The sequence below is a fragment of the Eleutherodactylus coqui genome, chromosome 11 (assembly GCF_035609145.1).
Source record: "Eleutherodactylus coqui strain aEleCoq1 chromosome 11, aEleCoq1.hap1, whole genome shotgun sequence".
Classification (NCBI taxonomy): domain Eukaryota; kingdom Metazoa; phylum Chordata; class Amphibia; order Anura; family Eleutherodactylidae; genus Eleutherodactylus; species Eleutherodactylus coqui.
In genome coordinates this window covers 57139496-57164445 of record NC_089847.1, presented here as the reverse complement: position 1 = coordinate 57164445, position 24950 = coordinate 57139496, and the positions used below count along the sequence as shown (strand labels likewise).

At 42.4% G+C, this 24950-nt stretch overlaps 29 non-coding genes across 29 annotated transcripts; 8 read left to right on the top strand and 21 right to left on the bottom strand.

The window, feature by feature from the left end:
• Positions 1-1095: 1095 nt before the first annotated feature.
• Positions 1096-1169, top strand: TRNAT-AGU (transfer RNA threonine (anticodon AGU)). Its single transcript has one exon. It is a non-coding gene; the product is annotated as a tRNA-Thr (tRNA).
• A 356-nt stretch (positions 1170-1525) lies between these two features.
• On the bottom strand, positions 1526-1607 carry TRNAS-GCU (transfer RNA serine (anticodon GCU)). Its single transcript has one exon. It is a non-coding gene; the product is annotated as a tRNA-Ser (tRNA).
• A 1038-nt stretch (positions 1608-2645) lies between these two features.
• TRNAS-GCU (transfer RNA serine (anticodon GCU)) lies at positions 2646-2727 on the bottom strand. The gene has a single exon. It is a non-coding gene; the product is annotated as a tRNA-Ser (tRNA).
• Positions 2728-3335: 608 nt separating this feature from the next.
• On the top strand, positions 3336-3409 carry TRNAT-AGU (transfer RNA threonine (anticodon AGU)). The gene has a single exon. It is a non-coding gene; the product is annotated as a tRNA-Thr (tRNA).
• Positions 3410-3765: 356 nt separating this feature from the next.
• TRNAS-GCU (transfer RNA serine (anticodon GCU)) lies at positions 3766-3847 on the bottom strand. Its single transcript has one exon. It is a non-coding gene; the product is annotated as a tRNA-Ser (tRNA).
• Positions 3848-4455: 608 nt separating this feature from the next.
• TRNAT-AGU (transfer RNA threonine (anticodon AGU)) lies at positions 4456-4529 on the top strand. The gene has a single exon. It is a non-coding gene; the product is annotated as a tRNA-Thr (tRNA).
• Positions 4530-4885: 356 nt separating this feature from the next.
• On the bottom strand, positions 4886-4967 carry TRNAS-GCU (transfer RNA serine (anticodon GCU)). The gene has a single exon. It is a non-coding gene; the product is annotated as a tRNA-Ser (tRNA).
• A 608-nt stretch (positions 4968-5575) lies between these two features.
• On the top strand, positions 5576-5649 carry TRNAT-AGU (transfer RNA threonine (anticodon AGU)). The gene has a single exon. It is a non-coding gene; the product is annotated as a tRNA-Thr (tRNA).
• Positions 5650-6005: 356 nt separating this feature from the next.
• TRNAS-GCU (transfer RNA serine (anticodon GCU)) lies at positions 6006-6087 on the bottom strand. The gene has a single exon. It is a non-coding gene; the product is annotated as a tRNA-Ser (tRNA).
• A 608-nt stretch (positions 6088-6695) lies between these two features.
• TRNAT-AGU (transfer RNA threonine (anticodon AGU)) lies at positions 6696-6769 on the top strand. Its single transcript has one exon. It is a non-coding gene; the product is annotated as a tRNA-Thr (tRNA).
• Positions 6770-7125: 356 nt separating this feature from the next.
• Positions 7126-7207, bottom strand: TRNAS-GCU (transfer RNA serine (anticodon GCU)). Its single transcript has one exon. It is a non-coding gene; the product is annotated as a tRNA-Ser (tRNA).
• Positions 7208-8244: 1037 nt separating this feature from the next.
• On the bottom strand, positions 8245-8326 carry TRNAS-GCU (transfer RNA serine (anticodon GCU)). Its single transcript has one exon. It is a non-coding gene; the product is annotated as a tRNA-Ser (tRNA).
• A 1038-nt stretch (positions 8327-9364) lies between these two features.
• On the bottom strand, positions 9365-9446 carry TRNAS-GCU (transfer RNA serine (anticodon GCU)). The gene has a single exon. It is a non-coding gene; the product is annotated as a tRNA-Ser (tRNA).
• A 1038-nt stretch (positions 9447-10484) lies between these two features.
• On the bottom strand, positions 10485-10566 carry TRNAS-GCU (transfer RNA serine (anticodon GCU)). The gene has a single exon. It is a non-coding gene; the product is annotated as a tRNA-Ser (tRNA).
• Positions 10567-11174: 608 nt separating this feature from the next.
• Positions 11175-11248, top strand: TRNAT-AGU (transfer RNA threonine (anticodon AGU)). Its single transcript has one exon. It is a non-coding gene; the product is annotated as a tRNA-Thr (tRNA).
• A 356-nt stretch (positions 11249-11604) lies between these two features.
• TRNAS-GCU (transfer RNA serine (anticodon GCU)) lies at positions 11605-11686 on the bottom strand. The gene has a single exon. It is a non-coding gene; the product is annotated as a tRNA-Ser (tRNA).
• A 1038-nt stretch (positions 11687-12724) lies between these two features.
• On the bottom strand, positions 12725-12806 carry TRNAS-GCU (transfer RNA serine (anticodon GCU)). Its single transcript has one exon. It is a non-coding gene; the product is annotated as a tRNA-Ser (tRNA).
• A 1038-nt stretch (positions 12807-13844) lies between these two features.
• TRNAS-GCU (transfer RNA serine (anticodon GCU)) lies at positions 13845-13926 on the bottom strand. Its single transcript has one exon. It is a non-coding gene; the product is annotated as a tRNA-Ser (tRNA).
• A 1038-nt stretch (positions 13927-14964) lies between these two features.
• On the bottom strand, positions 14965-15046 carry TRNAS-GCU (transfer RNA serine (anticodon GCU)). Its single transcript has one exon. It is a non-coding gene; the product is annotated as a tRNA-Ser (tRNA).
• A 1038-nt stretch (positions 15047-16084) lies between these two features.
• Positions 16085-16166, bottom strand: TRNAS-GCU (transfer RNA serine (anticodon GCU)). Its single transcript has one exon. It is a non-coding gene; the product is annotated as a tRNA-Ser (tRNA).
• Positions 16167-17204: 1038 nt separating this feature from the next.
• Positions 17205-17286, bottom strand: TRNAS-GCU (transfer RNA serine (anticodon GCU)). Its single transcript has one exon. It is a non-coding gene; the product is annotated as a tRNA-Ser (tRNA).
• Positions 17287-18324: 1038 nt separating this feature from the next.
• On the bottom strand, positions 18325-18406 carry TRNAS-GCU (transfer RNA serine (anticodon GCU)). Its single transcript has one exon. It is a non-coding gene; the product is annotated as a tRNA-Ser (tRNA).
• Positions 18407-19444: 1038 nt separating this feature from the next.
• TRNAS-GCU (transfer RNA serine (anticodon GCU)) lies at positions 19445-19526 on the bottom strand. The gene has a single exon. It is a non-coding gene; the product is annotated as a tRNA-Ser (tRNA).
• Positions 19527-20564: 1038 nt separating this feature from the next.
• On the bottom strand, positions 20565-20646 carry TRNAS-GCU (transfer RNA serine (anticodon GCU)). The gene has a single exon. It is a non-coding gene; the product is annotated as a tRNA-Ser (tRNA).
• Positions 20647-21341: 695 nt separating this feature from the next.
• Positions 21342-21423, bottom strand: TRNAS-GCU (transfer RNA serine (anticodon GCU)). The gene has a single exon. It is a non-coding gene; the product is annotated as a tRNA-Ser (tRNA).
• A 618-nt stretch (positions 21424-22041) lies between these two features.
• TRNAT-AGU (transfer RNA threonine (anticodon AGU)) lies at positions 22042-22115 on the top strand. The gene has a single exon. It is a non-coding gene; the product is annotated as a tRNA-Thr (tRNA).
• A 1047-nt stretch (positions 22116-23162) lies between these two features.
• On the top strand, positions 23163-23236 carry TRNAT-AGU (transfer RNA threonine (anticodon AGU)). The gene has a single exon. It is a non-coding gene; the product is annotated as a tRNA-Thr (tRNA).
• Positions 23237-23592: 356 nt separating this feature from the next.
• On the bottom strand, positions 23593-23674 carry TRNAS-GCU (transfer RNA serine (anticodon GCU)). Its single transcript has one exon. It is a non-coding gene; the product is annotated as a tRNA-Ser (tRNA).
• A 1038-nt stretch (positions 23675-24712) lies between these two features.
• TRNAS-GCU (transfer RNA serine (anticodon GCU)) lies at positions 24713-24794 on the bottom strand. The gene has a single exon. It is a non-coding gene; the product is annotated as a tRNA-Ser (tRNA).
• Between the last annotated feature and the right edge of the window lie 156 nt (positions 24795-24950).

Genomic DNA, 24950 nt, shown 5'->3' with positions numbered 1-24950 from the left:
TGCCTGTCTAGTAAACAGGAGATCCTGAGTTCAACTCTCAGCAGTGCCTTGTTCTCTTATTCTGCTCAATAATCAGCATTTTTTTCCAAAAGGGAGATGTTCACTAGCCAATGACATTAAAGATGCTCGTCCCACATCCCTAGAATACTCCACCCGAGTGGCAAAGAGACAGCTCTGGTTTAGTTTTAACAAGTAGATGGTTGCAACGTTTTGCAAAATGTAGGATGGCATAAGGCACGATAAATTCGAGGTGCCGATTCACTATTGCCTGACTGATACGCTACATAATGCCTGTAAATATGTTTAGAGACTTCAATAGCATCCTTCTTGAACGGTGATGGTAAATTTTCTTCCTCGGGGCATTGCTTGCGCTGAGCATAGAGAATTTTCCAAAAAGAAATCATACGACGAGGATGGGATTCGAACCCATGCGTGCAGAGCACAATGGACTAGCAGTCCATTGCCTTAACCACTCGGCCACCCCGTCAACAAAAGTACCTTTACCGAACCCACATTTGGAAAACAGTCGTGATGATTCTTATGCTTCATTTTCTTTCCACATGCAACAGCGCCGTACATCAGACATTGGCTCAGCAGGTCTTGTTTTACATCCAACGTGATGACCCATGCTAATGGCATAAATACTAAACATTCAGTCCTCTCTGCTTCTCATTTATGTTGGCATTTCCCTAGCATTCCCTAAATCTGTCAATTCTGCCTTCTATCTAACTTTTAAAGTAAAACAGGCCACAATTCATGCAAGGCAAATGCATGGATTACATACCTATGGACAAATTATCCATGTCTTTTCCAAAAAGGATCGTCCCAAGCCGATTTCATTTAGAATTGTCACGATGCAAAATGACAGAGAACTGCATGCTGCTGCCAAGTATGTGATGGGACTCGACTTCCTTGCTGTTCTATAGTGGTAGCCACCTGAAACTACATGCTGCATAGGATCTGTTCACACTTAATTTGCCATCTCTGTGACAAATAGCAAAACTTAGAACCACTCCTCAAAATCATCCTACATTTAAAAATTCTTCTCCTGGATCATCCTTGCCATCTTTCTGGTTTTCCACAGTTTTGCTCATGGGCGCTGTGGCTTAGTTGGTTAAAGCGCCTGTCTAGTAAACAGGAGATCCTGAGTTCAACTCTCAGCAGTGCCTTGTTCTCTTATTCTGCTCAATAATCAGCATTTTTTTCCAAAAGGGAGATGTTCACTAGCCAATGACATTAAAGATGCTCGTCCCACATCCCTAGAATACTCCACCCGAGTGGCAAAGAGTCAGCTCTGGTTTAGTTTTAACAAGTAGATGGTTGCAACGTTTTGCAAAATGTAGGATGGCATAAGGCACGATAAATTAGAGGTGCCGATTCACTATAGCCTGACTGATACGCTACATAATGCCTGTAAATATGTTTAGAGACTTCAATAGCATCCTTCTTGAACGGTGATGGTAAATTTTCTTCCTCGGGGCATTGCTTGCGCTGAGCATAGAGAATTTTCCAAAAAGAAATCATACGACGAGGATGGGATTCGAACCCATGCGTGCAGAGCACAATGGATTAGCAGTCCATCGCCTTAACCACTCGGCCACCCCGTCAACAAAAGTACCTTTACCGAACCCACATTTGGAAAACAGTCGTGATGATTCTTAGGCTTCATTTTCTTTCCACATGCAACAGCGCCGTACATCAGACATTGGCTCAGCAGGTCTTGTTTTACATCCAACGTGATGACCCATGCTAATGGCATAAATACTAAACATTCAGTCCTCTCTGCTTCTCATTTATGTTGGCATTTCCCTAGCATTCCCTAAATCTGTCAATTCTGCCTTCTATCTAACTTTTAAGGTAAAACAGGCCACAATTCATGCAAGGCAAATGCATGGATTACATACCTATGGACAAATTATCCATGTCTTTTCCAAAAAGGATCGTCCCAAGCCGATTTCATTTAGAATTGTCACGATGCAAAATGACAGAGAACTGCATGCTGCTGCCAAGTATGTGATGGGACTCGACTTCCTTGCTGTTCTATAGTGGTAGCCACCTGAAACTACATGCTGCATAGGATCTGTTCACACTTAATTTGCCATCTCTGTGACAAATAGCAAAACTTAGAACCACTCCTCAAAATCATCCTACATTTAAAAATTCTTCTCCTGGATCATCCTTGCCATCTTTCTGGTTTTCCACAGTTTCGCTCATGGGCGCTGTGGCTTAGTTGGTTAAAGCACCTGTCTAGTAAACAGGAGATCCTGAGTTCAACTCTCAGCAGTGCCTTGTTCTCTTATTCTGCTCAATAATCAGCACTTTTTTCCAAAAGGGAGATGTTCACTAGCCAATGACATTAAAGATGCTCGTCCCACATCCCTAGAATACTCCACCCGAGTGGCAAAGAGTCAGCTCTGGTTTAGTTTCAACAAGTAGATGGTTGCAACGTTTTGCAAAATGTAGGATGGCATAAGGCACGATAAATTAGAGGTGCCGATTCACTATTGCCTGACTGATACGCTACATAATGCCTGTAAATATGTTTAGAGACTTCAATAGCATCCTTCTTGAACGGTGATGGTAAATTTTCTTCCTCGGAGCATTGCTTGCGCTGAGCATAGAGAATTTTCCAAAAAGAAATCATACGACGAGGATGGGATTCGAACCCATGCGTGCAGAGCACAATGGATTAGCAGTCCATCGCCTTAACCACTCGGCCACCCCGTCAACAAAAGTACCTTTACCGAACCCACATTTGGAAAACAGTCGTGATGATTCTTAGGCTTCATTTTCTTTCCACATGCAACAGCGCCGTACATCAGACATTGGCTCAGCAGGTCTTGTTTTACATCCAACGTGATGACCCATGCTAATGGCATAAATACTAAACATTCAGTCCTCTCTGCTTCTCATTTATGTTGGCATTTCCCTAGCATTCCCTAAATCTGTCAATTCTGCCTTCTACCTAACTTTTAAAGTAAAACAGGCCACAATTCATGCAAGGCAAATGCATGGATTACATACCTATGGACAAATTATCCATGTCTTTTCCAAAAAGGATCGTCCCAAGCCGATTTCATTTAGAATTGTCACGATGCAAAATGACAGAGAACTGCATGCTGCTGCCAAGTATGTGATGGGACTCGACTTCCTTGCTGTTCTATAGTGGTAGCCACCTGAAACTACATGCTGCATAGGATCTGTTCACACTTAATTTGCCATCTCTGTGACAAATAGCAAAACTTAGAACCACTCCTCAAAATCTTCCTACATTTAAAAATTCTTCTCCTGGATCATCCTTGCCATCTTTCTGGTTTTCCACAGTTTTGCTCATGGGCGCTGTGGCTTAGTTGGTTAAAGCGCCTGTCTAGTAAACAGGAGATCCTGAGTTCAACTCTCAGCAGTGCCTTGTTCTCTTATTCTGCTCAATAATCAGCACTTTTTTCCAAAAGGGAGATGTTCACTAGCCAATGACATTAAAGATGCTCGTCCCACATCCCTAGAATACTCCACCCGAGTGGCAAAGAGTCAGCTCTGGTTTAGTTTTAACAAGTAGATGGTTGCAACGTTTTGCAAAATGTAGGATGGCATAAGGCACGATAAATTAGAGGTGCCGATTCACTATTGCCTGACTGATACGCTACATAATGCCTGTAAATATGTTTAGAGACTTCAATAGCATCCTTCTTGAACGGTGATGGTAAATTTTCTTCCTCGGGGCATTGCTTGCGCTGAGCATAGAGAATTTTCCAAAAGGAAATCATACGACGAGGATGGGATTCGAACCCATGCGTGCAGAGCACAATGGATTAGCAGTCCATCGCCTTAACCACTCGGCCACCCCGTCAACAAAAGTACCTTTACCGAACCCACATTTGGAAAACAGTCGTGATGATTCTTAGGCTTCATTTTCTTTCCACATGCAACAGCGCCGTACATCAGACATTGGCTCAGCAGGTCTTGTTTTACATCCAACGTGATGACCCATGCTAATGGCATAAATACTAAACATTCAGTCCTCTCTGCTTCTCATTTATGTTGGCATTTCCCTAGCATTCCCTAAATCTGTCAATTCTGCCTTCTATCTAACTTTTAAAGTAAAACAGGCCACAATTCATGCAAGGCAAATGCATGGATTACATACCTATGGAGAAATTATCCATGTCTTTTCCAAAAAGGATCGTCCCAAGCCGATTTCATTTAGAATTGTCACGATGCAAAATGACAGAGAACTGCATGCTGCTGCCAAGTATGTGATGGGACTCGACTTCCTTGCTGTTCTATAGTGGTAGCCACCTGAAACTACATGCTGCATAGGATCTGTTCACACTTAATTTGCCATCTCTGTGACAAATAGCAAAACTTAGAACCACTCCTCAAAATCATCCTACATTTAAAAATTCTTCTCCTGGATCATCCTTGCCATCTTTCTGGTTTTCCACAGTTTTGCTCATGGGCGCTGTGGCTTAGTTGGTTAAAGCGCCTGTCTAGTAAACAGGAGATCCTGAGTTCAACTCTCAGCAGTGCCTTGTTCTCTTATTCTGCTCAATAATCAGCACTTTTTTCCAAAAGGGAGATGTTCACTAGCCAATGACATTAAAGATGCTCGTCCCACATCCCTAGAATACTCCACCCGAGTGGCAAAGAGTCAGCTCTGGTTTAGTTTTAACAAGTAGATGGTTGCAACGTTTTGCAAAATGTAGGATGGCATAAGGCACGATAAATTAGAGGTGCCGATTCACTATTGCCTGACTGATACGCTACATAATGCCTGTAAATATGTTTAGAGACTTCAATAGCATCCTTCTTGAACGGTGATGGTAAATTTTCTTCCTCGGGGCATTGCTTGCGCTGAGCATAGAGAATTTTCCAAAAGGAAATCATACGACGAGGATGGGATTCGAACCCATGCGTGCAGAGCACAATGGATTAGCAGTCCATCGCCTTAACCACTCGGCCACCCCGTCAACAAAAGTACCTTTACCGAACCCACATTTGGAAAACAGTCGTGATGATTCTTAGGCTTCATTTTCTTTCCACATGCAACAGCGCCGTACATCAGACATTGGCTCAGCAGGTCTTGTTTTACATCCAACGTGATGACCCATGCTAATGGCATAAATACTAAACATTCAGTCCTCTCTGCTTCTCATTTATGTTGGCATTTCCCTAGCATTCCCTAAATCTGTCAATTCTGCCTTCTATCTAACTTTTAAAGTAAAACAGGCCACAATTCATGCAAGGCAAATGCATGGATTACATACCTATGGACAAATTATCCATCTCTTTTCCAAAAAGGATCGTCCCAAGCCGATTTCATTTAGAATTGTCACGATGCAAAATGACAGAGAACTGCATGCTGCTGCCAAGTATGTGATGGGACTCGACTTCCTTGCTGTTCTATAGTGGTAGCCACCTGAAACTACATACTGCATAGGATCTGTTCACACTTAATTTGCCATCTCTGTGACAAATAGCAAAACTTAGAACCACTCCTCAAAATCATCCTACATTTAAAAATTCTTCTCCTGGATCATCCTTGCCATCTTTCTGGTTTTCCACAGTTTTGCTCATGGGCGCTGTGGCTTAGTTGGTTAAAGCGCCTGTCTAGTAAACAGGAGATCCTGAGTTCAACTCTCAGCAGTGCCTTGTTCTCTTATTCTGCTCAATAATCAGCACTTTTTTCCAAAAGGGAGATGTTCACTAGCCAATGACATTAAAGATGCTCGTCCCACATCCCTAGAATACTCCACCCGAGTGGCAAAGAGTCAGCTCTGGTTTAGTTTTAACAAGTAGATGGTTGCAACGTTTTGCAAAATGTAGGATGGCATAAGGCACGATAAATTAGAGGTGCCGATTCACTATTGCCTGACTGATACGCTACATAATGCCTGTAAATATGTTTAGAGACTTCAATAGCATCCTTCTTGAACGGTGATGGTAAATTTTCTTCCTCGGGGCATTGCTTGCGCTGAGCATAGAGAATTTTCCAAAAAGAAATGATACGACGAGGATGGGATTCGAACCCATGCGTGCAGAGCACAATGGATTAGCAGTCCATCACCTTAACCACTCGGCCACCCCGTCAACAAAAGTACTTTTACCGAACCCACATTTGGAAAACAGTCGTGATGATTCTTAGGCTTCATTTTCTTTCCACATGCAACAGCGCCGTTCATCAGACATTGGCTCAGCAGGTCTTGTTTTACATCCAACGTGATGACCCATGCTAATGGCATAAATACTAAACATTCAGTCCTCTCTGCTTCTCATTTATGTTGGCATTTCCCTAGCATTCCCTAAATCTGTCAATTCTGCCTTCTATCTAACTTTTAAAGTAAAACAGGCCACAATTCATGCAAGGCAAATGCATGGATTACATACCTATGGACAAATTATCCATGTCTTTTCCAAAAAGGATCTTCCCAAGCCGATTTCATTTAGAATTGTCACGATGCAAAATGACAGAGAACTGCATGCTGCTGCCAAGTATGTGATGGGACTCGACTTCCTTGCTGTTCTATAGTGGTAGCCACCTGAAACTACATACTGCATAGGATCTGTTCACACTTAATTTGCCATCTCTGTGACAAATAGCAAAACTTAGAACCACTCCTCAAAATCATCCTACATTTAAAAATTCTTCTCCTGGATCATCCTTGCCATCTTTCTGGTTTTCCACAGTTTTGCTCATGGGCACTGTGGCTTAGTTGGTTAAAGCGCCTGTCTAGTAAACAGGAGATCCTGAGTTCAACTCTCAGCAGTGCCTTGTTCTCTTATTCTGCTCAATAATCAGCACTTTTTTCCAAAAGGGAGATGTTCACTAGCCAATGACATTAAAGATGCTCGTCCCACATCCCTAGAATACTCCACCCGAGTGGCAAAGAGTCAGCTCTGCTTTAGTTTTAACAAGTAGATGGTTGCAACGTTTTGCAAAATGTAGGATGGCATAAGGCACGATAAATTAGAGGTGCCGATTCACTATTGCCTGACTGATACGCTACATAATGCCTGTAAATATGTTTAGAGACTTCAATAGCATCCTTCTTGAACGGTGATGGTAAATTTTCTTCCTCGGGGCATTGCTTGCGCTGAGCATAGAGAATTTTCCAAAAGGAAATCATACGACGAGGATGGGATTCGAACCCATGCGTGCAGAGCACAATGGATTAGCAGTCCATCGCCTTAACCACTCGGCCACCCCGTCAACAAAAGTACCTTTACCGAACCCACATTTGGAAAACAGTCGTGATGATTCTTAGGCTTCATTTTCTTTCCACATGCAACAGCGCCGTACATCAGACATTGGCTCAGCAGGTCTTGTTTTACATCCAACGTGATGACCCATGCTAATGGCATAAATACTAAACATTCAGTCCTCTCTGCTTCTCATTTATGTTGGCATTTCCCTAGCATTCCCTAAATCTGTCAATTCTGCCTTCTATCTAACTTTTAAAGTAAAACAGGCCACAATTCATGCAAGGCAAATGCATGGATTACATACCTATGGACAAATTATCCATGTCTTTTCCAAAAAGGATCGTCCCAAGCCGATTTCATTTAGAATTGTCACGATGCAAAATGACAGAGAACTGCATGCTGCTGCCAAGTATGTCATGGGACTCGACTTCCTTGCTGTTCTATAGTGGTAGCCACCTGAAACTACATGCTGCATAGGATCTGTTCACACTTAATTTGCCATCTCTGTGACAAATAGCAAAACTTAGAACCACTCCTCAAAATCATCCTACATTTAAAAATTCTTCTCCTGGATCATCCTTGCCATCTTTCTGGTTTTCCACAGTTTTGCTCATGGGCGCTGTGGCTTAGTTGGTTAAAGCGCCTGTCTAGTAAACAGGAGATCCTGAGTACAACTCTCACAGTGCCTTGTTCTCTTATTCTGCTCAATAATCAGCACTTTTTTCCAAAAGGGAGATGTTCACTAGCCAATGACATTAAAGATGCTCGTCCCACATCCCTAGAATACTCCACCCGAGTGGCAAAGAGTCAGCTCTGGTTTAGTTTTAACAAGTAGATGGTTGCAACGTTTTGCAAAATGTAGGATGGCATAAGGCACGATAAATTAGAGGTGCCGATTCACTATTGCCTGACTGATACGCTACATAATGCCTGTAAATATGTTTAGAGACTTCAATAGCATCCTTCTTGAACGGTGATGGTAAATTTTCTTCCTCGGGGCATTGCTTGCGCTGAGCATAGAGAATTTTCCAAAAAGAAATCATACGACGAGGATGGGATTCGAACCCATGCGTGCAGAGCACAATGGATTAGCAGTCCATCGCCTTAACCACTCGGCCACCCCGTCAACAAAAGTACCTTTACCGAACCCACATTTGGAAAACAGTCGTGATGATTCTTAGGCTTCATTTTCTTTCCACATGCAACAGCGCCGTACTTCAGACATTGGCTCAGCAGGTCTTGTTTTACATCCAACGTGATGACCCATGCTAATGGCATAAATACTAAACATTCAGTCCTCTCTGCTTCTCATTTATGTTGGCATTTCCCTAGCATTCCCTAAATCTGTCAATTCTGCCTTCTATCTAACTTTTTAAGTAAAACAGGCCACAATTCATGCAAGGCAAATGCATGGATTACATACCTATGGACAAATTATCCATGTCTTTTCCAAAAAGGATCGTCCCAAGCCGATTTCATTTAGAATTGTCACGATGCAAAATGACAGAGAACTGCATGCTGCTGCCAAGTATGTGATGTGACTCGACTTCCTTGCTGTTCTATAGTGGTAGCCACCTGAAACTACATGCTGCATAGGATCTGTTCACACTTAATTTGCCATCTCTGTGACAAATAGCAAAACTTAGAACCACTCCTCAAAATCATCCTACATTTAAAAATTCTTCTCCTGGATCATCCTTGCCATCTTTCTGGTTTTCCACAGTTTTGCTCATGGGCGCTGTGGCTTAGTTGGTTAAAGCGCCTGTCTAGTAAACAGGAGATCCTGAGTACAACTCTCAGCAGTGCCTTGTTCTCTTATTCTGCTCAATAATCAGCACTTTTTTCCAAAAGGGAGATGTTCACTAGCCAATGACATTAAAGATGCTCGTCCCACATCCCTAGAATACTCCACCCGAGTGGCAAAGAGTCAGCTCTGGTTTAGTTTTAACAAGTAGATGGTTGCAACGTTTTGCAAAATGTAGGATGGCATAAGGCACAATAAATTAGAGGTGCCGATTCACTATTGCCTGACTGATACGCTACATAATGCCTGTAAATATGTTTAGAGACTTCAATAGCATCCTTCTTGAACGGTGATGGTAAATTTTCTTCCTCGGGGCATTGCTTGCGCTGAGCATAGAGAATTTTCCAAAAAGAAATCATACGACGAGGATGGGATTCGAACCCATGCGTGCAGAGCACAATGGATTAGCAGTCCATCGCCTTAACCACTCGGCCACCCCGTCAACAAAAGTACCTTTACCGAACCCACATTTGGAAAACAGTCGTGATGATTCTTAGGCTTCATTTTCTTTCCACATGCAACAGCGCCGTACTTCAGACATTGGCTCAGCAGGTCTTGTTTTACATCCAACGTGATGACCCATGCTAATGGCATAAATACTAAACATTCAGTCCTCTCTGCTTCTCATTTATGTTGGCATTTCCCTAGCATTCCCTAAATCTGTCAATTCTGCCTTCTATCTAACTTTTTAAGTAAAACAGGCCACAATTCATGCAAGGCAAATGCATGGATTACATACCTATGGACAAATTATCCATGTCTTTTCCAAAAAGGATCGTCCCAAGCCGATTTCATTTAGAATTGTCACGATGCAAAATGACAGAGAACTGCATGCTGCTGCCAAGTATGTGATGTGACTCGACTTCCTTGCTGTTCTATAGTGGTAGCCACCTGAAACTACATGCTGCATAGGATCTGTTCACACTTAATTTGCCATCTCTGTGACAAATAGCAAAACTTAGAACCACTCCTCAAAATCATCCTACATTTAAAAATTCTTCTCCTGGATCATCCTTGCCATCTTTCTGGTTTTCCACAGTTTTGCTCATGGGCGCTGTGGCTTAGTTGGTTAAAGCGCCTGTCTAGTAAACAGGAGATCCTGAGTACAACTCTCAGCAGTGCCTTGTTCTCTTATTCTGCTCAATAATCAGCACTTTTTTCCAAAAGGGAGATGTTCACTAGCCAATGACATTAAAGATGCTCGTCCCACATCCCTAGAATACTCCACCCGAGTGGCAAAGAGTCAGCTCTGGTTTAGTTTTAACAAGTAGATGGTTGCAACGTTTTGCAAAATGTAGGATGGCATAAGGCACAATAAATTAGAGGTGCCGATTCACTATTGCCTGACTGATACGCTACATAATGCCTGTAAATATGTTTAGAGACTTCAATAGCATCCTTCTTGAACGGTGATGGTAAATTTTCTTCCTCGGGGCATTGCTTGCGCTGAGCATAGAGAATTTTCCAAAAAGAAATCGTACGACGAGGATGGGATTCGAACCCATGCGTGCAGAGCACAATGGATTAGCAGTCCATCGCCTTAACCACTCGGCCACCCCGTCAACAAAAGTACCTTTACCGAACCCACATTTGGAAAACAGTCGTGATGATTCTTAGGCTTCATTTTCTTTCCACATGCAACAGCGCCGTACTTCAGACATTGGCTCAGCAGGTCTTGTTTTACATCCAACGTGATGACCCATGCTAATGGCATAAATACTAAACATTCAGTCCTCTCTGCTTCTCATTTATGTTGGCATTTCCCTAGCATTCCCTAAATCTGTCAATTCTGGCTTCTATCTAACTTTTAAAGTAAAACAGGCCACAATTCATGCAAGGCAAATGCATGGATTACATACCTATGGACAAATTATCCATGTCTTTTCCAAAAAGGATCGTCCCAAGCCGATTTCATTTAGAATTGTCACGATGCAAAATGACAGAGAACTGCATGCTGCTGCCAAGTATGTGATGTGACTCGACTTCCTTGCTGTTCTATAGTGGTAGCCACCTGAAACTACATGCTGCATAGGATCTGTTCACACTTAATTTGCCATCTCTGTGACAAATAGCAAAACTTAGAACCACTCCTCAAAATCATCCTACATTTAAAAATTCTTCTCCTGGATCATCCTTGCCATCTTTCTGGTTTTCCACAGTTTTGCTCATGGGCGCTGTGGCTTAGTTGGTTAAAGCGCCTGTCTAGTAAACAGGAGATCCTGAGTTCAACTCTCAGCAGTGCCTTGTTCTCTTATTCTGCTCAATAATCAGCACTTTTTTCCAAAAGGGAGATGTTCACTAGCCAATGACATTAAAGATGCTCGTCCCACATCCCTAGAATACTCCACCCGAGTGGCAAAGAGTCAGCTCTGGTTTAGTTTTAACAAGTAGATGGTTGCAACGTTTTGCAAAATGTAGGATGGCATAAGGCACGATAAATTAGAGGTGCCGATTCACTATTGCCTGACTGATACGCTACATAATGCCTGTAAATATGTTTAGAGACTTCAATAGCATCCTTCTTGAACGGTGATGGTAAATTTTCTTCCTTGGGGCATTGCTTGCGCTGAGCATAGAGAATTTTCCAAAAAGAAATGATACGACGAGGATGGGATTCGAACCCATGCGTGCAGAGCACAATGGATTAGCAGTCCATCGCCTTAACCACTCGGCCACCCCGTCAACAAAAGTACTTTTACCGAACCCACATTTGGAAAACAGTCGTGATGATTCTTAGGCTTCATTTTCTTTCCACATGCAACAGCGCCGTACATCAGACATTGGCTCAGCAGGTCTTGTTTTACATCCAACGTGATGACCCATGCTAATGGCATAAATACTAAACATTCAGTCCTCTCTGCTTCTCATTTATGTTGGCATTTCCCTAGCATTCCCTAAATCTGTCAATTCTGCCTTCTATCTAACTTTTAAAGTAAAACAGGCCACAATTCATGCAAGGCAAATGCATGGATTACATACCTATGGACAAATTATCCATGTCTTTTCCAAAAAGGATCGTCCCAAGCCGATTTCATTTAGAATTGTCACGATGCAAAATGACAGTGAACTGCATGCTGCTGCCAAGTATGTGATGGGACTCGACTTCCTTGCTGTTCTATAGTGGTAGCCACCTGAAACTACATGCTGCATAGGATCTGTTCACACTTAATTTGCCATCTCTGTGACAAATAGCAAAACTTAGAACCACTCCTCAAAATCATCCTACATTTAAAAATTCTTCTCCTGGATCATCCTTGCCATCTTTCTGGTTTTCCACAGTTTTGCTCATGGGCGCTGTGGCTTAGTTGGTTAAAGTGCCTGTCTAGTAAACGGGAGATCCTGAGTTCAACTCTCAGCAGTGCCTTGTTCTCTTATTCTGCTCAATAATCAGCACTTTTTTCCAAAAGGGAGATGTTCACTAGCCAATGACATTAAAGATGCTCGTCCCACATCCCTAGAATACTCCACCCGAGTGGCAAAGAGTCAGCTCTGGTTTAGTTTTAACAAGTAGATGGTTGCAACGTTTTGCAAAATGTAGGATGGCATAAGGCACGATAAATTAGAGGTGCCGATTCACTATTGCCTGACTGATACGCTACATAATGCCTGTAAATATGTTTAGAGACTTCAATAGCATCCTTCTTGAACGGTGATGGTAAATTTTCTTCCTCGGGGCATTGCTTGCGCTGAGCATAGAGAATTTTCCAAAAAGAAATGATACGACGAGGATGGGATTCGAACCCATGCGTGCAGAGCACAATGGATTAGCAGTCCATCGCCTTAACCACTCGGCCACCCCGTCAACAAAAGTACTTTTACCGAACCCACATTTGGAAAACAGTCGTGATGATTCTTAGGCTTCATTTTCTTTCCACATGCAACAGCGCCGTACATCAGACATTGGCTCAGCAGGTCTTGTTTTACATCCAACGTGATGACCCATGCTAATGGCATAAATACTAAACATTCAGTCCTCTCTGCTTCTCATTTATGTTGGCATTTCCCTAGCATTCCCTAAATCTGTCAATTCTGCCTTCTATCTAACTTTTAAAGTAAAACAGGCCACAATTCATGCAAGGCAAATGCATGGATTACATACCTATGGACAAATTATCCATGTCTTTTCCAAAAAGGATCTTCCCAAGCCGATTTCATTTAGAATTGTCACGATGCAAAATGACAGTGAACTGCATGCTGCTGCCAAGTATGTGATGGGACTCGACTTCCTTGCTGTTCTATAGTGGTAGCCACCTGAAACTACATGCTGCATAGGATCTGTTCACACTTAATTTGCCATCTCTGTGACAAATAGCAAAACTTAGAACCACTCCTCAAAATCATCCTACATTTAAAAATTCTTCTCCTGGATCATCCTTGCCATCTTTCTGGTTTTCCACAGTTTTGCTCATGGGCGCTGTGGCTTAGTTGGTTAAAGTGCCTGTCTAGTAAACGGGAGATCCTGAGTTCAACTCTCAGCAGTGCCTTGTTCTCTTATTCTGCTCAATAATCAGCTCTTTTTTCCAAAAGGGAGATGTTCACTAGCCAATGACATTAAAGATGCTCGTCCCACATCCCTAGAATACTCCACCCGAGTGGCAAAGAGTCAGCTCTGGTTTAGTTTTAACAAGTAGATGGTTGCAACGTTTTGCAAAATGTAGGATGGCATAAGGCACGATAAATTAGAGGTGCCGATTCACTATTGCCTGACTGATACGCTACATAATGCCTGTAAATATGTTTAGAGACTTCAATAGCATCCTTCTTGAACGGTGATGGTAAATTTTCTTCCTCGGGGCATTGCTTGCGCTGAGCATAGAGAATTTTCCAAAAAGAAATGATACGACGAGGATGGGATTCGAACCCATGCGTGCAGAGCACAATGGATTAGCAGTCCATCGCCTTAACCACTCGGCCACCCCGTCAACAAAAGTACTTTTACCGAACCCACATTTGGAAAACAGTCGTGATGATTCTTAGGCTTCATTTTCTTTCCACATGCAACAGCGCCGTACATCAGACATTGGCTCAGCAGGTCTTGTTTTACATCCAACGTGATGACCCATGCTAATGGCATAAATACTAAACATTCAGTCCTCTCTGCTTCTCATTTATGTTGGCATTTCCCTAGCATTCCCTAAATCTGTCAATTCTGCCTTCTATCTAACTTTTAAAGTAAAACAGGCCACAATTCATGCAAGGCAAATGCATGGATTACATACCTATGGACAAATTATCCATGTCTTTTCCAAAAAGGATCTTCCCAAGCCGATTTCATTTAGAATTGTCACGATGCAAAATGACAGAGAACTGCATGCTGCTGCCAAGTATGTGATGGGACTCGACTTGCTTGCTGTTCTATAGTGGTAGCCACCTGAAACTACATGCTGCATAGGATCTGTTCACACTTAATTTGCCATCTCTGTGACAAATAGCAAAACTTAGAACCACTCCTCAAAATCATCCTACATTTAAAAATTCTTCTCCTGGATCATCCTTGCCATCTTTCTGGTTTTCCACAGTTTTGCTCATGGGCGCTGTGGCTTAGTTGGTTAAAGTGCCTGTCTAGTAAACGGGAGATCCTGAGTTCAACTCTCAGCAGTGCCTTGTTCTCTTATTCTGCTCAATAATCAGCTCTTTTTTCCAAAAGGGAGATGTTCACTAGCCAATGACATTAAAGATGCTCGTCCCACATCCCTAGAATACTCCACCCGAGTGGCAAAGAGTCAGCTCTGGTTTAGTTTTAACAAGTAGATGGTTGCAACGTTTTGCAAAATGTAGGATGGCATAAGGCACGATAAATTAGAGGTGCCGATTCACTATTGCCTGACTGATACGCTACATAATGCCTGTAAATATGTTTAGAGACTTCAATAGCATCCTTCTTGAACGGTGATGGTAAATTTTCTTCCTCGGGGCATTGCTTGCGCTGAGCATAGAGAATTTTCCAAAAAGAAATGATACGACGAGGATGGGATTCGAACCCATGCGTGCAGAGCACAATGGATTAGCAGTCCATCGCCTTAACCACTCGGCCACCCCGTCATCAAAAGTACTTTTACCGAACCCACATTTGGAAAACAGTCGTGATGATTCTTAGGCTTCATTTTCTTTCCACATGCAACAGCGCCGTACATCAGACATTGGCTCAGCAGGTCTTGTTTTACATCCAACGTGATGACCCATGCTAATGGCATAAATACTAAACATTCAGTCCTCTCTGCTTCTCATTTATGTTGGCATTTCCCTAGCATTCCCTAAATCTGTCAATTCTGCCTTCTATCTAACTTTTAAAGTAAAACAGGCCACAATTCATGCAAGGCAAATGCATGGATTACATACCTATGGACAAATTATCCATGTCTTTTCCAAAAAGGATCGTCCCAAGCCGATTTCATTTAGAATTGTCACGATGCAAAATGACAGTGAACTGCATGCTGCTGCCAAGTATGTGATGGGACTCGACTTCCTTGCTGTTCTATAGTGGTAGCCACCTGAAACTACATGCTGCATAGGATCTGTTCACACTTAATTTGCCATCTCTGTGACAAATAGCAAAACTTAGAACCACTCCTCAAAATCATCCTACATTTAAAAATTCTTCTCCTGGATCATCCTTGCCATCTTTCTGGTTTTCCACAGTTTTGCTCATGGGCGCTGTGGCTTAGTTGGTTAAAGTGCCTGTCTAGTAAACAGGAGATCCTGAGTTCAACTCTCAGCAGTGCCTTGTTCTCTTATTCTGCTCAATAATCAGCACTTTTTTCCAAAAGGGAGATGTTCACTAGCCAATGACATTAAAGATGCTCGTCCCACATCCCTAGAATACTCCACCCGAGTGGCAAAGAGTCAGCTCTGGTTTAGTTTTAACAAGTAGATGGTTGCAACGTTTTGCAAAATGTAGGATGGCATAAGGCACGATAAATTAGAGGTGCCGATTCACTATTGCCTGACTGATACGCTACATAATGCCTGTAAATATGTTTAGAGACTTCAATAGCATCCTTCTTGAACGGTGATGGTAAATTTTCTTCCTCGGGGCATTGCTTGCGCTGAGCATAGAGAATTTTCCAAAAAGAAATGATACGACGAGGATGGGATTCGAACCCATGCGTGCAGAGCACAATGGATTAGCAGTCCATCGCCTTAACCACTCGGCCACCCCGTCAACAAAAGTACTTTTACCGAACCCACATTTGGAAAACAGTCGTGATGATTCTTAGGCTTCATTTTCTTTCCACATGCAACAGCGCCGTACATCAGACATTGGCTCAGCAGGTCTTGTTTTACATCCAACGTGATGACCCATGCTAATGGCATAAATACTAAACATTCAGTCCTCTCTGCTTCTCATTTATGTTGGCATTTCCCTAGCATTCCCTAAATCTGTCAATTCTGCCTTCTATCTAACTTTTAAAGTAAAACAGGCCACAATTCATGCAAGGCAAATGCATGGATTACATACCTATGGACAAATTATCCATGTCTTTTCCAAAAAGGATCTTCCCAAGCCGTTTTCATTTAGAATTGTCACGATGCAAAATGACAGAGAACTGCATGCTGCTGCCAAGTATGTCATGGGACTCGACTTCCTTGCTGTTCTATAGTGGTAGCCACCTGAAACTACATGCTGCATAGGATCTGTTCACACTTAATTTGCCATCTCTGTGACAAATAGCAAAACTTAGAACCACTCCTCAAAATCATCCTACATTTAAAAATTCTTCTCCTGGATCATCCTTGCCATCTTTCTGGTTTTCCACAGTTTTGCTCATGGGCGCTGTGGCTTAGTTGGTTAAAGTGCCTGTCTAGTAAACAGGAGATCCTGAGTTCAACTCTCAGCAGTGCCTTGTTCTCTTATTCTGCTCAATAATCAGCACTTTTTTCCAAAAGGGAGATGTTCACTAGCCAATGACATTAAAGATGCTCGTCCCACATCCCTAGAATACTCCACCCGAGTGGCAAAGAGTCAGCTCTGGTTTAGTTTTAACAAGTAGATGGTTGCAACGTTTTGCAAAATGTAGGATGGCATAAGGCACGATAAATTAGAGGTGCCGATTCACTATTGCCTGACTGATACGCTACATAATGCCTGTAAATATGTTTAGAGACTTCAATAGCATCCTTCTTGAACGGTGATGGTAAATTTTCTTCCTCGGGGCATTGCTTGCGCTGAGCATAGAGAATTTTCCAAAAAGAAATGATACGACGAGGATGGGATTCGAACCCATGCGTGCAGAGCACAATGGATTAGCAGTCCATCGCCTTAACCACTCGGCCACCCCGTCAACAAAAGTACTTTTACCGAACCCACATTTGGAAAACAGTCGTGATGATTCTTAGGCTTCATTTTCTTTCCACATGCAACAGCGCCGTACATCAGACATTGGCTCAGCAGGTCTTGTTTTACATCCAACGTGATGACCCATGCTAATGGCATAAATACTAAACATTCAGTCCTCTCTGCTTCTCATTTATGTTGGCATTTCCCTAGCATTCCCTAAATCTGTCAATTCTGCCTTCTATCTAACTTTTAAAGTAAAACAGGCCACAATTCATGCAAGGCAAATGCATGGATTACATACCTATGGACAAATTATCCATGTCTTTTCCAAAAAGGATCTTCCCAAGCCGATTTCATTTAGAATTGTCACGATGCAAAATGACAGAGAACTGCATGCTGCTGCCAAGTATGTGATGGGACTCGACTTGCTTGCTGTTCTATAGTGGTAGCCACCTGAAACTACATGCTGCATAGGATCTGTTCACACTTAATTTGCCATCTCTGTGACAAATAGCAAAACTTAGAACCACTCCTCAAAATCATCCTACATTTAAAAATTCTTCTCCTGGATCATCCTTGCCATCTTTCTGGTTTTCCACAGTTTTGCTCATGGGCGCTGTGGCTTAGTTGGTTAAAGTGCCTGTCTAGTAAACGTGAGATCCTGAGTTCAACTCTCAGCAGTGCCTTGTTCTCTTATTCTGCTCAATAATCAGCTCTTTTTTCCAAAAGGGAGATGTTCACTAGCCAATGACATTAAAGATGCTCGTCCCACATCCCTAGAATACTCCACCCGAGTGGCAAAGAGTCAGCTCTGGTTTAGTTTTAACAAGTAGATGGTTGCAACGTTTTGCAAAATGTAGGATGGCATAAGGCACGATAAATTAGAGGTGCCGATTCACTATTGCCTGACTGATACGCTACATAATGCCTGTAAATATGTTTAGAGACTTCAATAGCATCCTTCTTGAACGGTGATGGTAAATTTTCTTCCTCGGGGCATTGCTTGCGCTGAGCATAGAGAATTTTCCAAAAAGAAATGATACGACGAGGATGGGATTCGAACCCATGCGTGCAGAGCACAATGGATTAGCAGTCCATCGCCTTAACCACTCGGCCACCCCGTCATCAAAAGTACTTTTACCGAACCCACATTTGGAAAACAGTCGTGATGATTCTTAGGCTTCATTTTCTTTCCACATGCAACAGCGCCGTACATCAGACATTGGCTCAGCAGGTCTTGTTTTACATCCAACGTGATGACCCATGCTAATGGCATAAATACTAAACATTCAGTCCTCTCTGCTTCTCATTTATGTTGGCATTTCCCTAGCATTCCCTAAATCTGTCAATTCTGCCTTCTATCTAACTTTTAAAGTAAAACAGGCCACAATTCATGCAAGGCAAATGCATGGATTACATACCTATGGACAAATTATCCATGTCTTTTCTAAAAAGGATCGTCCCAAGCCGATTTCATTTAGAATTGTCACGATGCAAAATGACAGTGAACTGCATGCTGCTGCCAAGTATGTGATGGGACTCGACTTCCTTGCTGTTCTATAGTGGTAGCCACCTGAAACTACATGCTGCATAGGATCTGTTCACACTTAATTTGCCATCTCTGTGACAAATAGCAAAACTTAGAACCACTCCTCAAAATCATCCTACATTTAAAAATTCTTCTCCTGGATCATCCTTGCCATCTTTCTGGTTTTCCACAGTTTTGCTCATGGGCGCTGTGGCTTAGTTGGTTAAAGTGCCTGTCTAGTAAACAGGAGATCCTGAGTTCAACTCTCAGCAGTGCCTTGTTCTCTTATTCTGCTCAATAATCAGCACTTTTTTCCAAAAGGGAGATGTTCACTAGCCAATGACATTAAAGATGCTCGTCCCACATCCCTAGAATACTCCACCCGAGTGGCAAAGAGTCAGCTCTGGTTTAGTTTTAACAAGTAGATGGTTGCAACGTTTTGCAAAATGTAGGATGGCATAAGGCACGATAAATTAGAGGTGCCGATTCACTATTGCCTGACTGATACGCTACATAATGCCTGTAAATATGTTTAGAGACTTCAATAGCATCCTTCTTGAACGGTGATGGTAAATTTTCTTCCTCGGGGCATTGCTTGCGCTGAGCATAGAGAATTTTCCAAAAAGAAATGATACGACGAGGATGGGATTCGAACCCATGCGTGCAGAGCACAATGGATTAGCAGTCCATCGCCTTAACCACTCGGCCACCCCGTCAACAAAAGTACTTTTACCGAACCCACATTTGGAAAACAGTCGTGATGATTCTTAGGCTTCATTTTCTTTCCACATGCAACAGCGCCGTACATCAGACATTGGCTCAGCAGGTCTTGTTTTACATCCAACGTGATGACCCATGCTAATGGCATAAATACTAAACATTCAGTCCTCTCTGCTTCTCATTTATGTTGGCATTTCCCTAGCATTCCCTAAATCTGTCAATTCTGCCTTCTATCTAACTTTTAAAGTAAAACAGGCCACAATTCATGCAAGGCAAATGCATGGATTACATACCTATGGACAAATTATCCATGTCTTTTCCAAAAAGGATCTTCCCAAGCCGTTTTCATTTAGAATTGTCACGATGCAAAATGACAGAGAACTGCATGCTGCTGCCAAGTATGTCATGGGACTCGACTTCCTTGCTGTTCTATAGTGGTAGCCACCTGAAACTACATGCTGCATAGGATCTGTTCACACTTAATTTGCCATCTCTGTGACAAATAGCAAAACTTAGAACCACTCCTCAAAATCATCCTACATTTAAAAATTCTTCTCCTGGATCATCCTTGCCATCTTTCTGGTTTTCCACAGTTTTGCTCATGGGCGCTGTGGCTTAGTTGGTTAAAGTGCCTGTCTAGTAAACAGGAGATCCTGAGTTCAACTCTCAGCAGTGCCTTGTTCTCTTATTCTGCTCAATAATCAGCACTTTTTTCCAAAAGGGAGATGTTCACTAGCCAATGACATTAAAGATGCTCGTCCCACATCCCTAGAATACTCCACCCGAGTGGCAAAGAGTCAGCTCTGGTTTAGTTTTAACAAGTAGATGGTTGCAACGTTTTGCAAAATGTAGGATGGCATAAGGCACGATAAATTAGAGGTGCCGATTCACTATTGCCTGACTGATACGCTACATAATGCCTGTAAATATGTTTAGAGACTTCAATAGCATCCTTCTTGAACGGTGATGGTAAATTTTCTTCCTCGGGGCATTGCTTGCGCTGAGCATAGAGAATTTTCCAAAAAGAAATGATACGACGAGGATGGGATTCGAACCCATGCGTGCAGAGCACAATGGATTAGCAGTCCATCGCCTTAACCACTCGGCCACCCCGTCAACAAAAGTACTTTTACCGAACCCACATTTGGAAAACAGTCGTGATGATTCTTAGGCTTCATTTTCTTTCCACATGCAACAGCGCCGTACATCAGACATTGGCTCAGCAGGTCTTGTTTTACATCCAACGTGATGACCCATGCTAATGGCATAAATACTAAACATTCAGTCCTCTCTGCTTCTCATTTATGTTGGCATTTCCCTAGCATTCCCTAAATCTGTCAATTCTGCCTTCTATCTAACTTTTAAAGTAAAACAGGCCACAATTCATGCAAGGCAAATGCATGGATTACATACCTATGGACAAATTATCCATGTCTTTTCCAAAAAGGATCTTCCCAAGCCGTTTTCATTTAGAATTGTCACGATGCAAAATGACAGAGAACTGCATGCTGCTGCCAAGTATGTCATGGGACTCGACTTCCTTGCTGTTCTATAGTGGTAGCCACCTGAAACTACATGCTGCATAGGATCTGTTCACACTTAATTTGCCATCTCTGTGACAAATAGCAAAACTTAGAACCACTCCTCAAAATCATCCTACATTTAAAAATTCTTCTCCTGGATCATTTACATAATGCCTGTAAATATGTTTAGAGACTTCAATAGCATCCTTCTTGAACGGTGATGGTAAATTTTCTTCCTCGGGGCATTGCTTGCGCTGACCATAGAGAATTTTCCAAAAAGGAATCATACGACGAGGATGGGATTCGAACCCATGCGTGCAGAGCACAATGGATTAGCAGTCCATCGCCTTAACCACTCGGCCACCCCGTCAACAAAAGTACCTTTACCGAACCCACATTTGGAAAACAGTCGTGATGATTCTTAGGCTTCATTTTCTTTCCACATGCAACAGCGCCGTACATCAGACATTGGCTCAGCAGGTCTTGTTTTACATCCAACGTGATGACCCATGCTAATGGCATAAATACTAAACATTCAGTCCTCTCTACTTCTCATTTATGTTGGCATTTCCCTAGCATTCCCTAAATCTGTCAATTCTGCCTTCTATCTAACTTTTAAAGTAAAAGAGGCCACAATTCATGCAAGGCAAATGCATGGATTACATACCTATGGACAAATTATCCATGTCTTTTCCAAAAAGGATCGTCCCAAGCCGATTTCATTTAGAATTGTCACGATGCAAAATGACAGAGAACTGCATGCTGCTGCCAAGTATGTGATGGGACTCGACTTCCTTGCTGTTCTATAGTGGTAGCCACCTGAAACTACATGCTGCATAGGATCTGTTCACACTTAATTTGCCATCTCTGTGACAAATAGCAAAACTTAGAACCACTCCTCAAAATCATCCTACATTTAAAAATTCTTCTCCTGGATCATCATTGCCATCTTTCTGGTTTTCCACAGTTTTCCACAGTTTTGCTCATGGGCGCTGTGGCTTAGTTGGTTAAAGCGCCTGTCTAGTAAACAGGAGATCCTGAGTTCAACTCTCAGCAGTGCCTTGTTCTCTTATTCTGCTCAATAATCAGCACTTTTTTCCAAAAGGGAGATGTTCACTAGCCAATGACATTAAAGATGCTCGTCCCACATCCCTAGAATACTCCACCCGAGTGGCAAAGAGTCAGCTCTGGTTTAGTTTTAACAAGTAGATGGTTGCAACGTTTTGCAAAATGTAGGATGGCATAAGGCACGATAAATTAGAGGTGCCGATTCACTATTGCCTGACTGATACGCTACATAATGCCTGTAAATATGTTTAGAGACTTCAATAGCATCCTTCTTGAACGGTGATGGTAAATCTTCTTCCTCGGGGCATTGCTTGCGCTGAGCATAGAGAATTTTCCAAAAAGAAATCATACGACGAGGATGGGATTCGAAACCCATGCGTGCAGAGCACAATGGATTAGCAGTCCATCGCCTTAACCACTCGGCCACCCCGTCAACAAAAGTACCTTTACCGAACCCACATTTGGAAAACAGTCGTGATGATTCTTAGGCTTCATTTTCTTTCCACATGCAACAGCGCCGTACATCAGACATTGGCTCAGCAGGTCTTGTTTTACATCCAACGTGATGACCCATGCTAATGGCATAAATACTAAACATTCAGTCCTCTCTGCTTCTCATTTATGTTGGCATTTCCCTAGCATTCCCTAAATCTGTCAATTCTGCCTTCTATCTAACTTTTAAAGTAAAACAGGCCACAATTCATGCAAGGCAAATGCATGGATTACATACCTATGGAGAAATTATCCATGTCTTTTCCAAAAAGGATCGTCCCAAGCCGATTTCATTTAGAATTGTCACGATGCAAAATGACAGAGAACTGCATGCTGCTGCCAAGTATGTGATGGGACTCGACTTCCTTGCTGTTCTATAGTGGTAGCCACCTGAAACTACATGCTGCATAGGATCTGTTCACACTTAATTTGCCATCTCTGTGACAAATAGCAAAACTTAGAACCACTCCTCAAAATCATCCTACATTTAAAAATTCTTCTCCTGGATCATCCTTGCCATCTTTCTGGTTTTCCACAGTTTTGCTCATGGGCGCTGTGGCTTAGTTGGTTAAAGCGCCTGTCTAGTAAACAGGAGATCCTGAGTTCAACTCTCAGCAGTGCCTTGTTCTCTTATTCTGCTCAATAATCAGCACTTTTTTCCAAAAGGGAGATGTTCACTAGCCAATGACATTAAAGATGCTCGTCCCACATCCCTAGAATACTCCACCCGAGTGGCAAAGAGTCAGCTCTGGTTTAGTTTTAACAAGTAGATGGTTGCAACGTTTTGCAAAATGTAGGATGGCATAAGGCACGATAAATTAGAGGTGCCGATTCACTATTGCCTGACTGATACGCTACATAAGGCCTGTAAATATGTTTAGAGACTTCAATAGCATCCTTCTTGAACGGTGATGGTAAATTTTCTTCCTCGGGGCATTGCTTGCGCTGAGCATAGAGAATTTTCCAAAAGGAAATCATACGACGAGGATGGGATTCGAACCCATGCGTGCAGAGCACAATGGATTAGCAGTCCATCGCCTTAACCACTCGGCCACCCCGTCAACGAAAGTACTTTTACCGAACCCACATTTGGAAAACAGTCGTGATGATTCTTAGGCTTCATTTTCTTTCCACATGCAACAGCGCCGTACATCAGACATTGGCTCAGCAGGTCTTGTTTTACATCCAACGTGATGACCCATGCTAATGGCATAAATACTAAACATCCAGTCCTCTCTGCTTCTCATTTATGTTGGCATTTCCCTAGCATTCCCTAAATCTGTCAATTCTGCCTTCTATCTAACTTTTAAAGTAAAACAGGCCACAATTCATGCAAGGCAAATGCATGGATTACATACCTATGGACAAATTATCCATGTCTTTTCCAAAAAGGATCTTCCCAAGCCGATTTCATTTAGAATTGTCACGATGCAAAATGACAGAGAACTGCATGCTGCTGCCAAGTATGTCATGGGACTCGACTTCCTTGCTGTTCTATAGTGGTAGCCACCTGAAACTACATGCTGCATAGGATCTGTTCACACTTAATTTGCCATCTCTGTGACAAATAGCAAAACTTAGAACCACTCCTCAAAATCATCCTACATTTAAAAATTCTTCTCCTGGATCATCCTTGCCATCTTTCTGGTTTTCCACAGCTTTGCTCATGGGCGCTGTGGCTTAGTTGGTTAAAGCGCCTGTCTAGTAAACGGGAGATCCTCAGTTCAACTCTCAGCAGTGCCTTGTTCTCTTATCGTGCTCAATAATCATTTTTTTTTTCCAAAAGGGAGATGTTCACTAGCCAATGACATTAAAGATGCTCGTCCCACATCCGTAGAATACTCCACCCGAGTGGCAAAGAGTCAGCTCTGGTTTAGTTTTAACAAGTAGATGGTTGCAACGTTTTGCAAAATGTAGGATGGCATAAGGCACGATAAATTAGAGGTGCCGATTCACTATTGCCTGACTGATACGCTACATAATGCCTGTAAATATGTTTAGAGACTTCAATAGCATCCTTCTTGAACGGTGATGGTAAATTTTCTTCCTCGGGGCATTGCTTGCGCTGAGCATAGAGAATTTTCCAAAAAGGAATCATACGACGAGGATGGGATTCGAACCCATGCGTGCAGAGCACAATGGATTAGCAGTCCATCGCCTTAACCACTCGGCCACCCCGTCAACAAAAGTACCTTTACCGAACCCACATTTGGAAAACAGTCGTGATGATTCTTAGGCTTCATTTTCTTTCCACATGCAACAGCGCCGTACATCAGACATTGGCTCAGCAGGTCTTGTTTTACATCCAACGTGATGACCCATGCTAATGGCATAAAT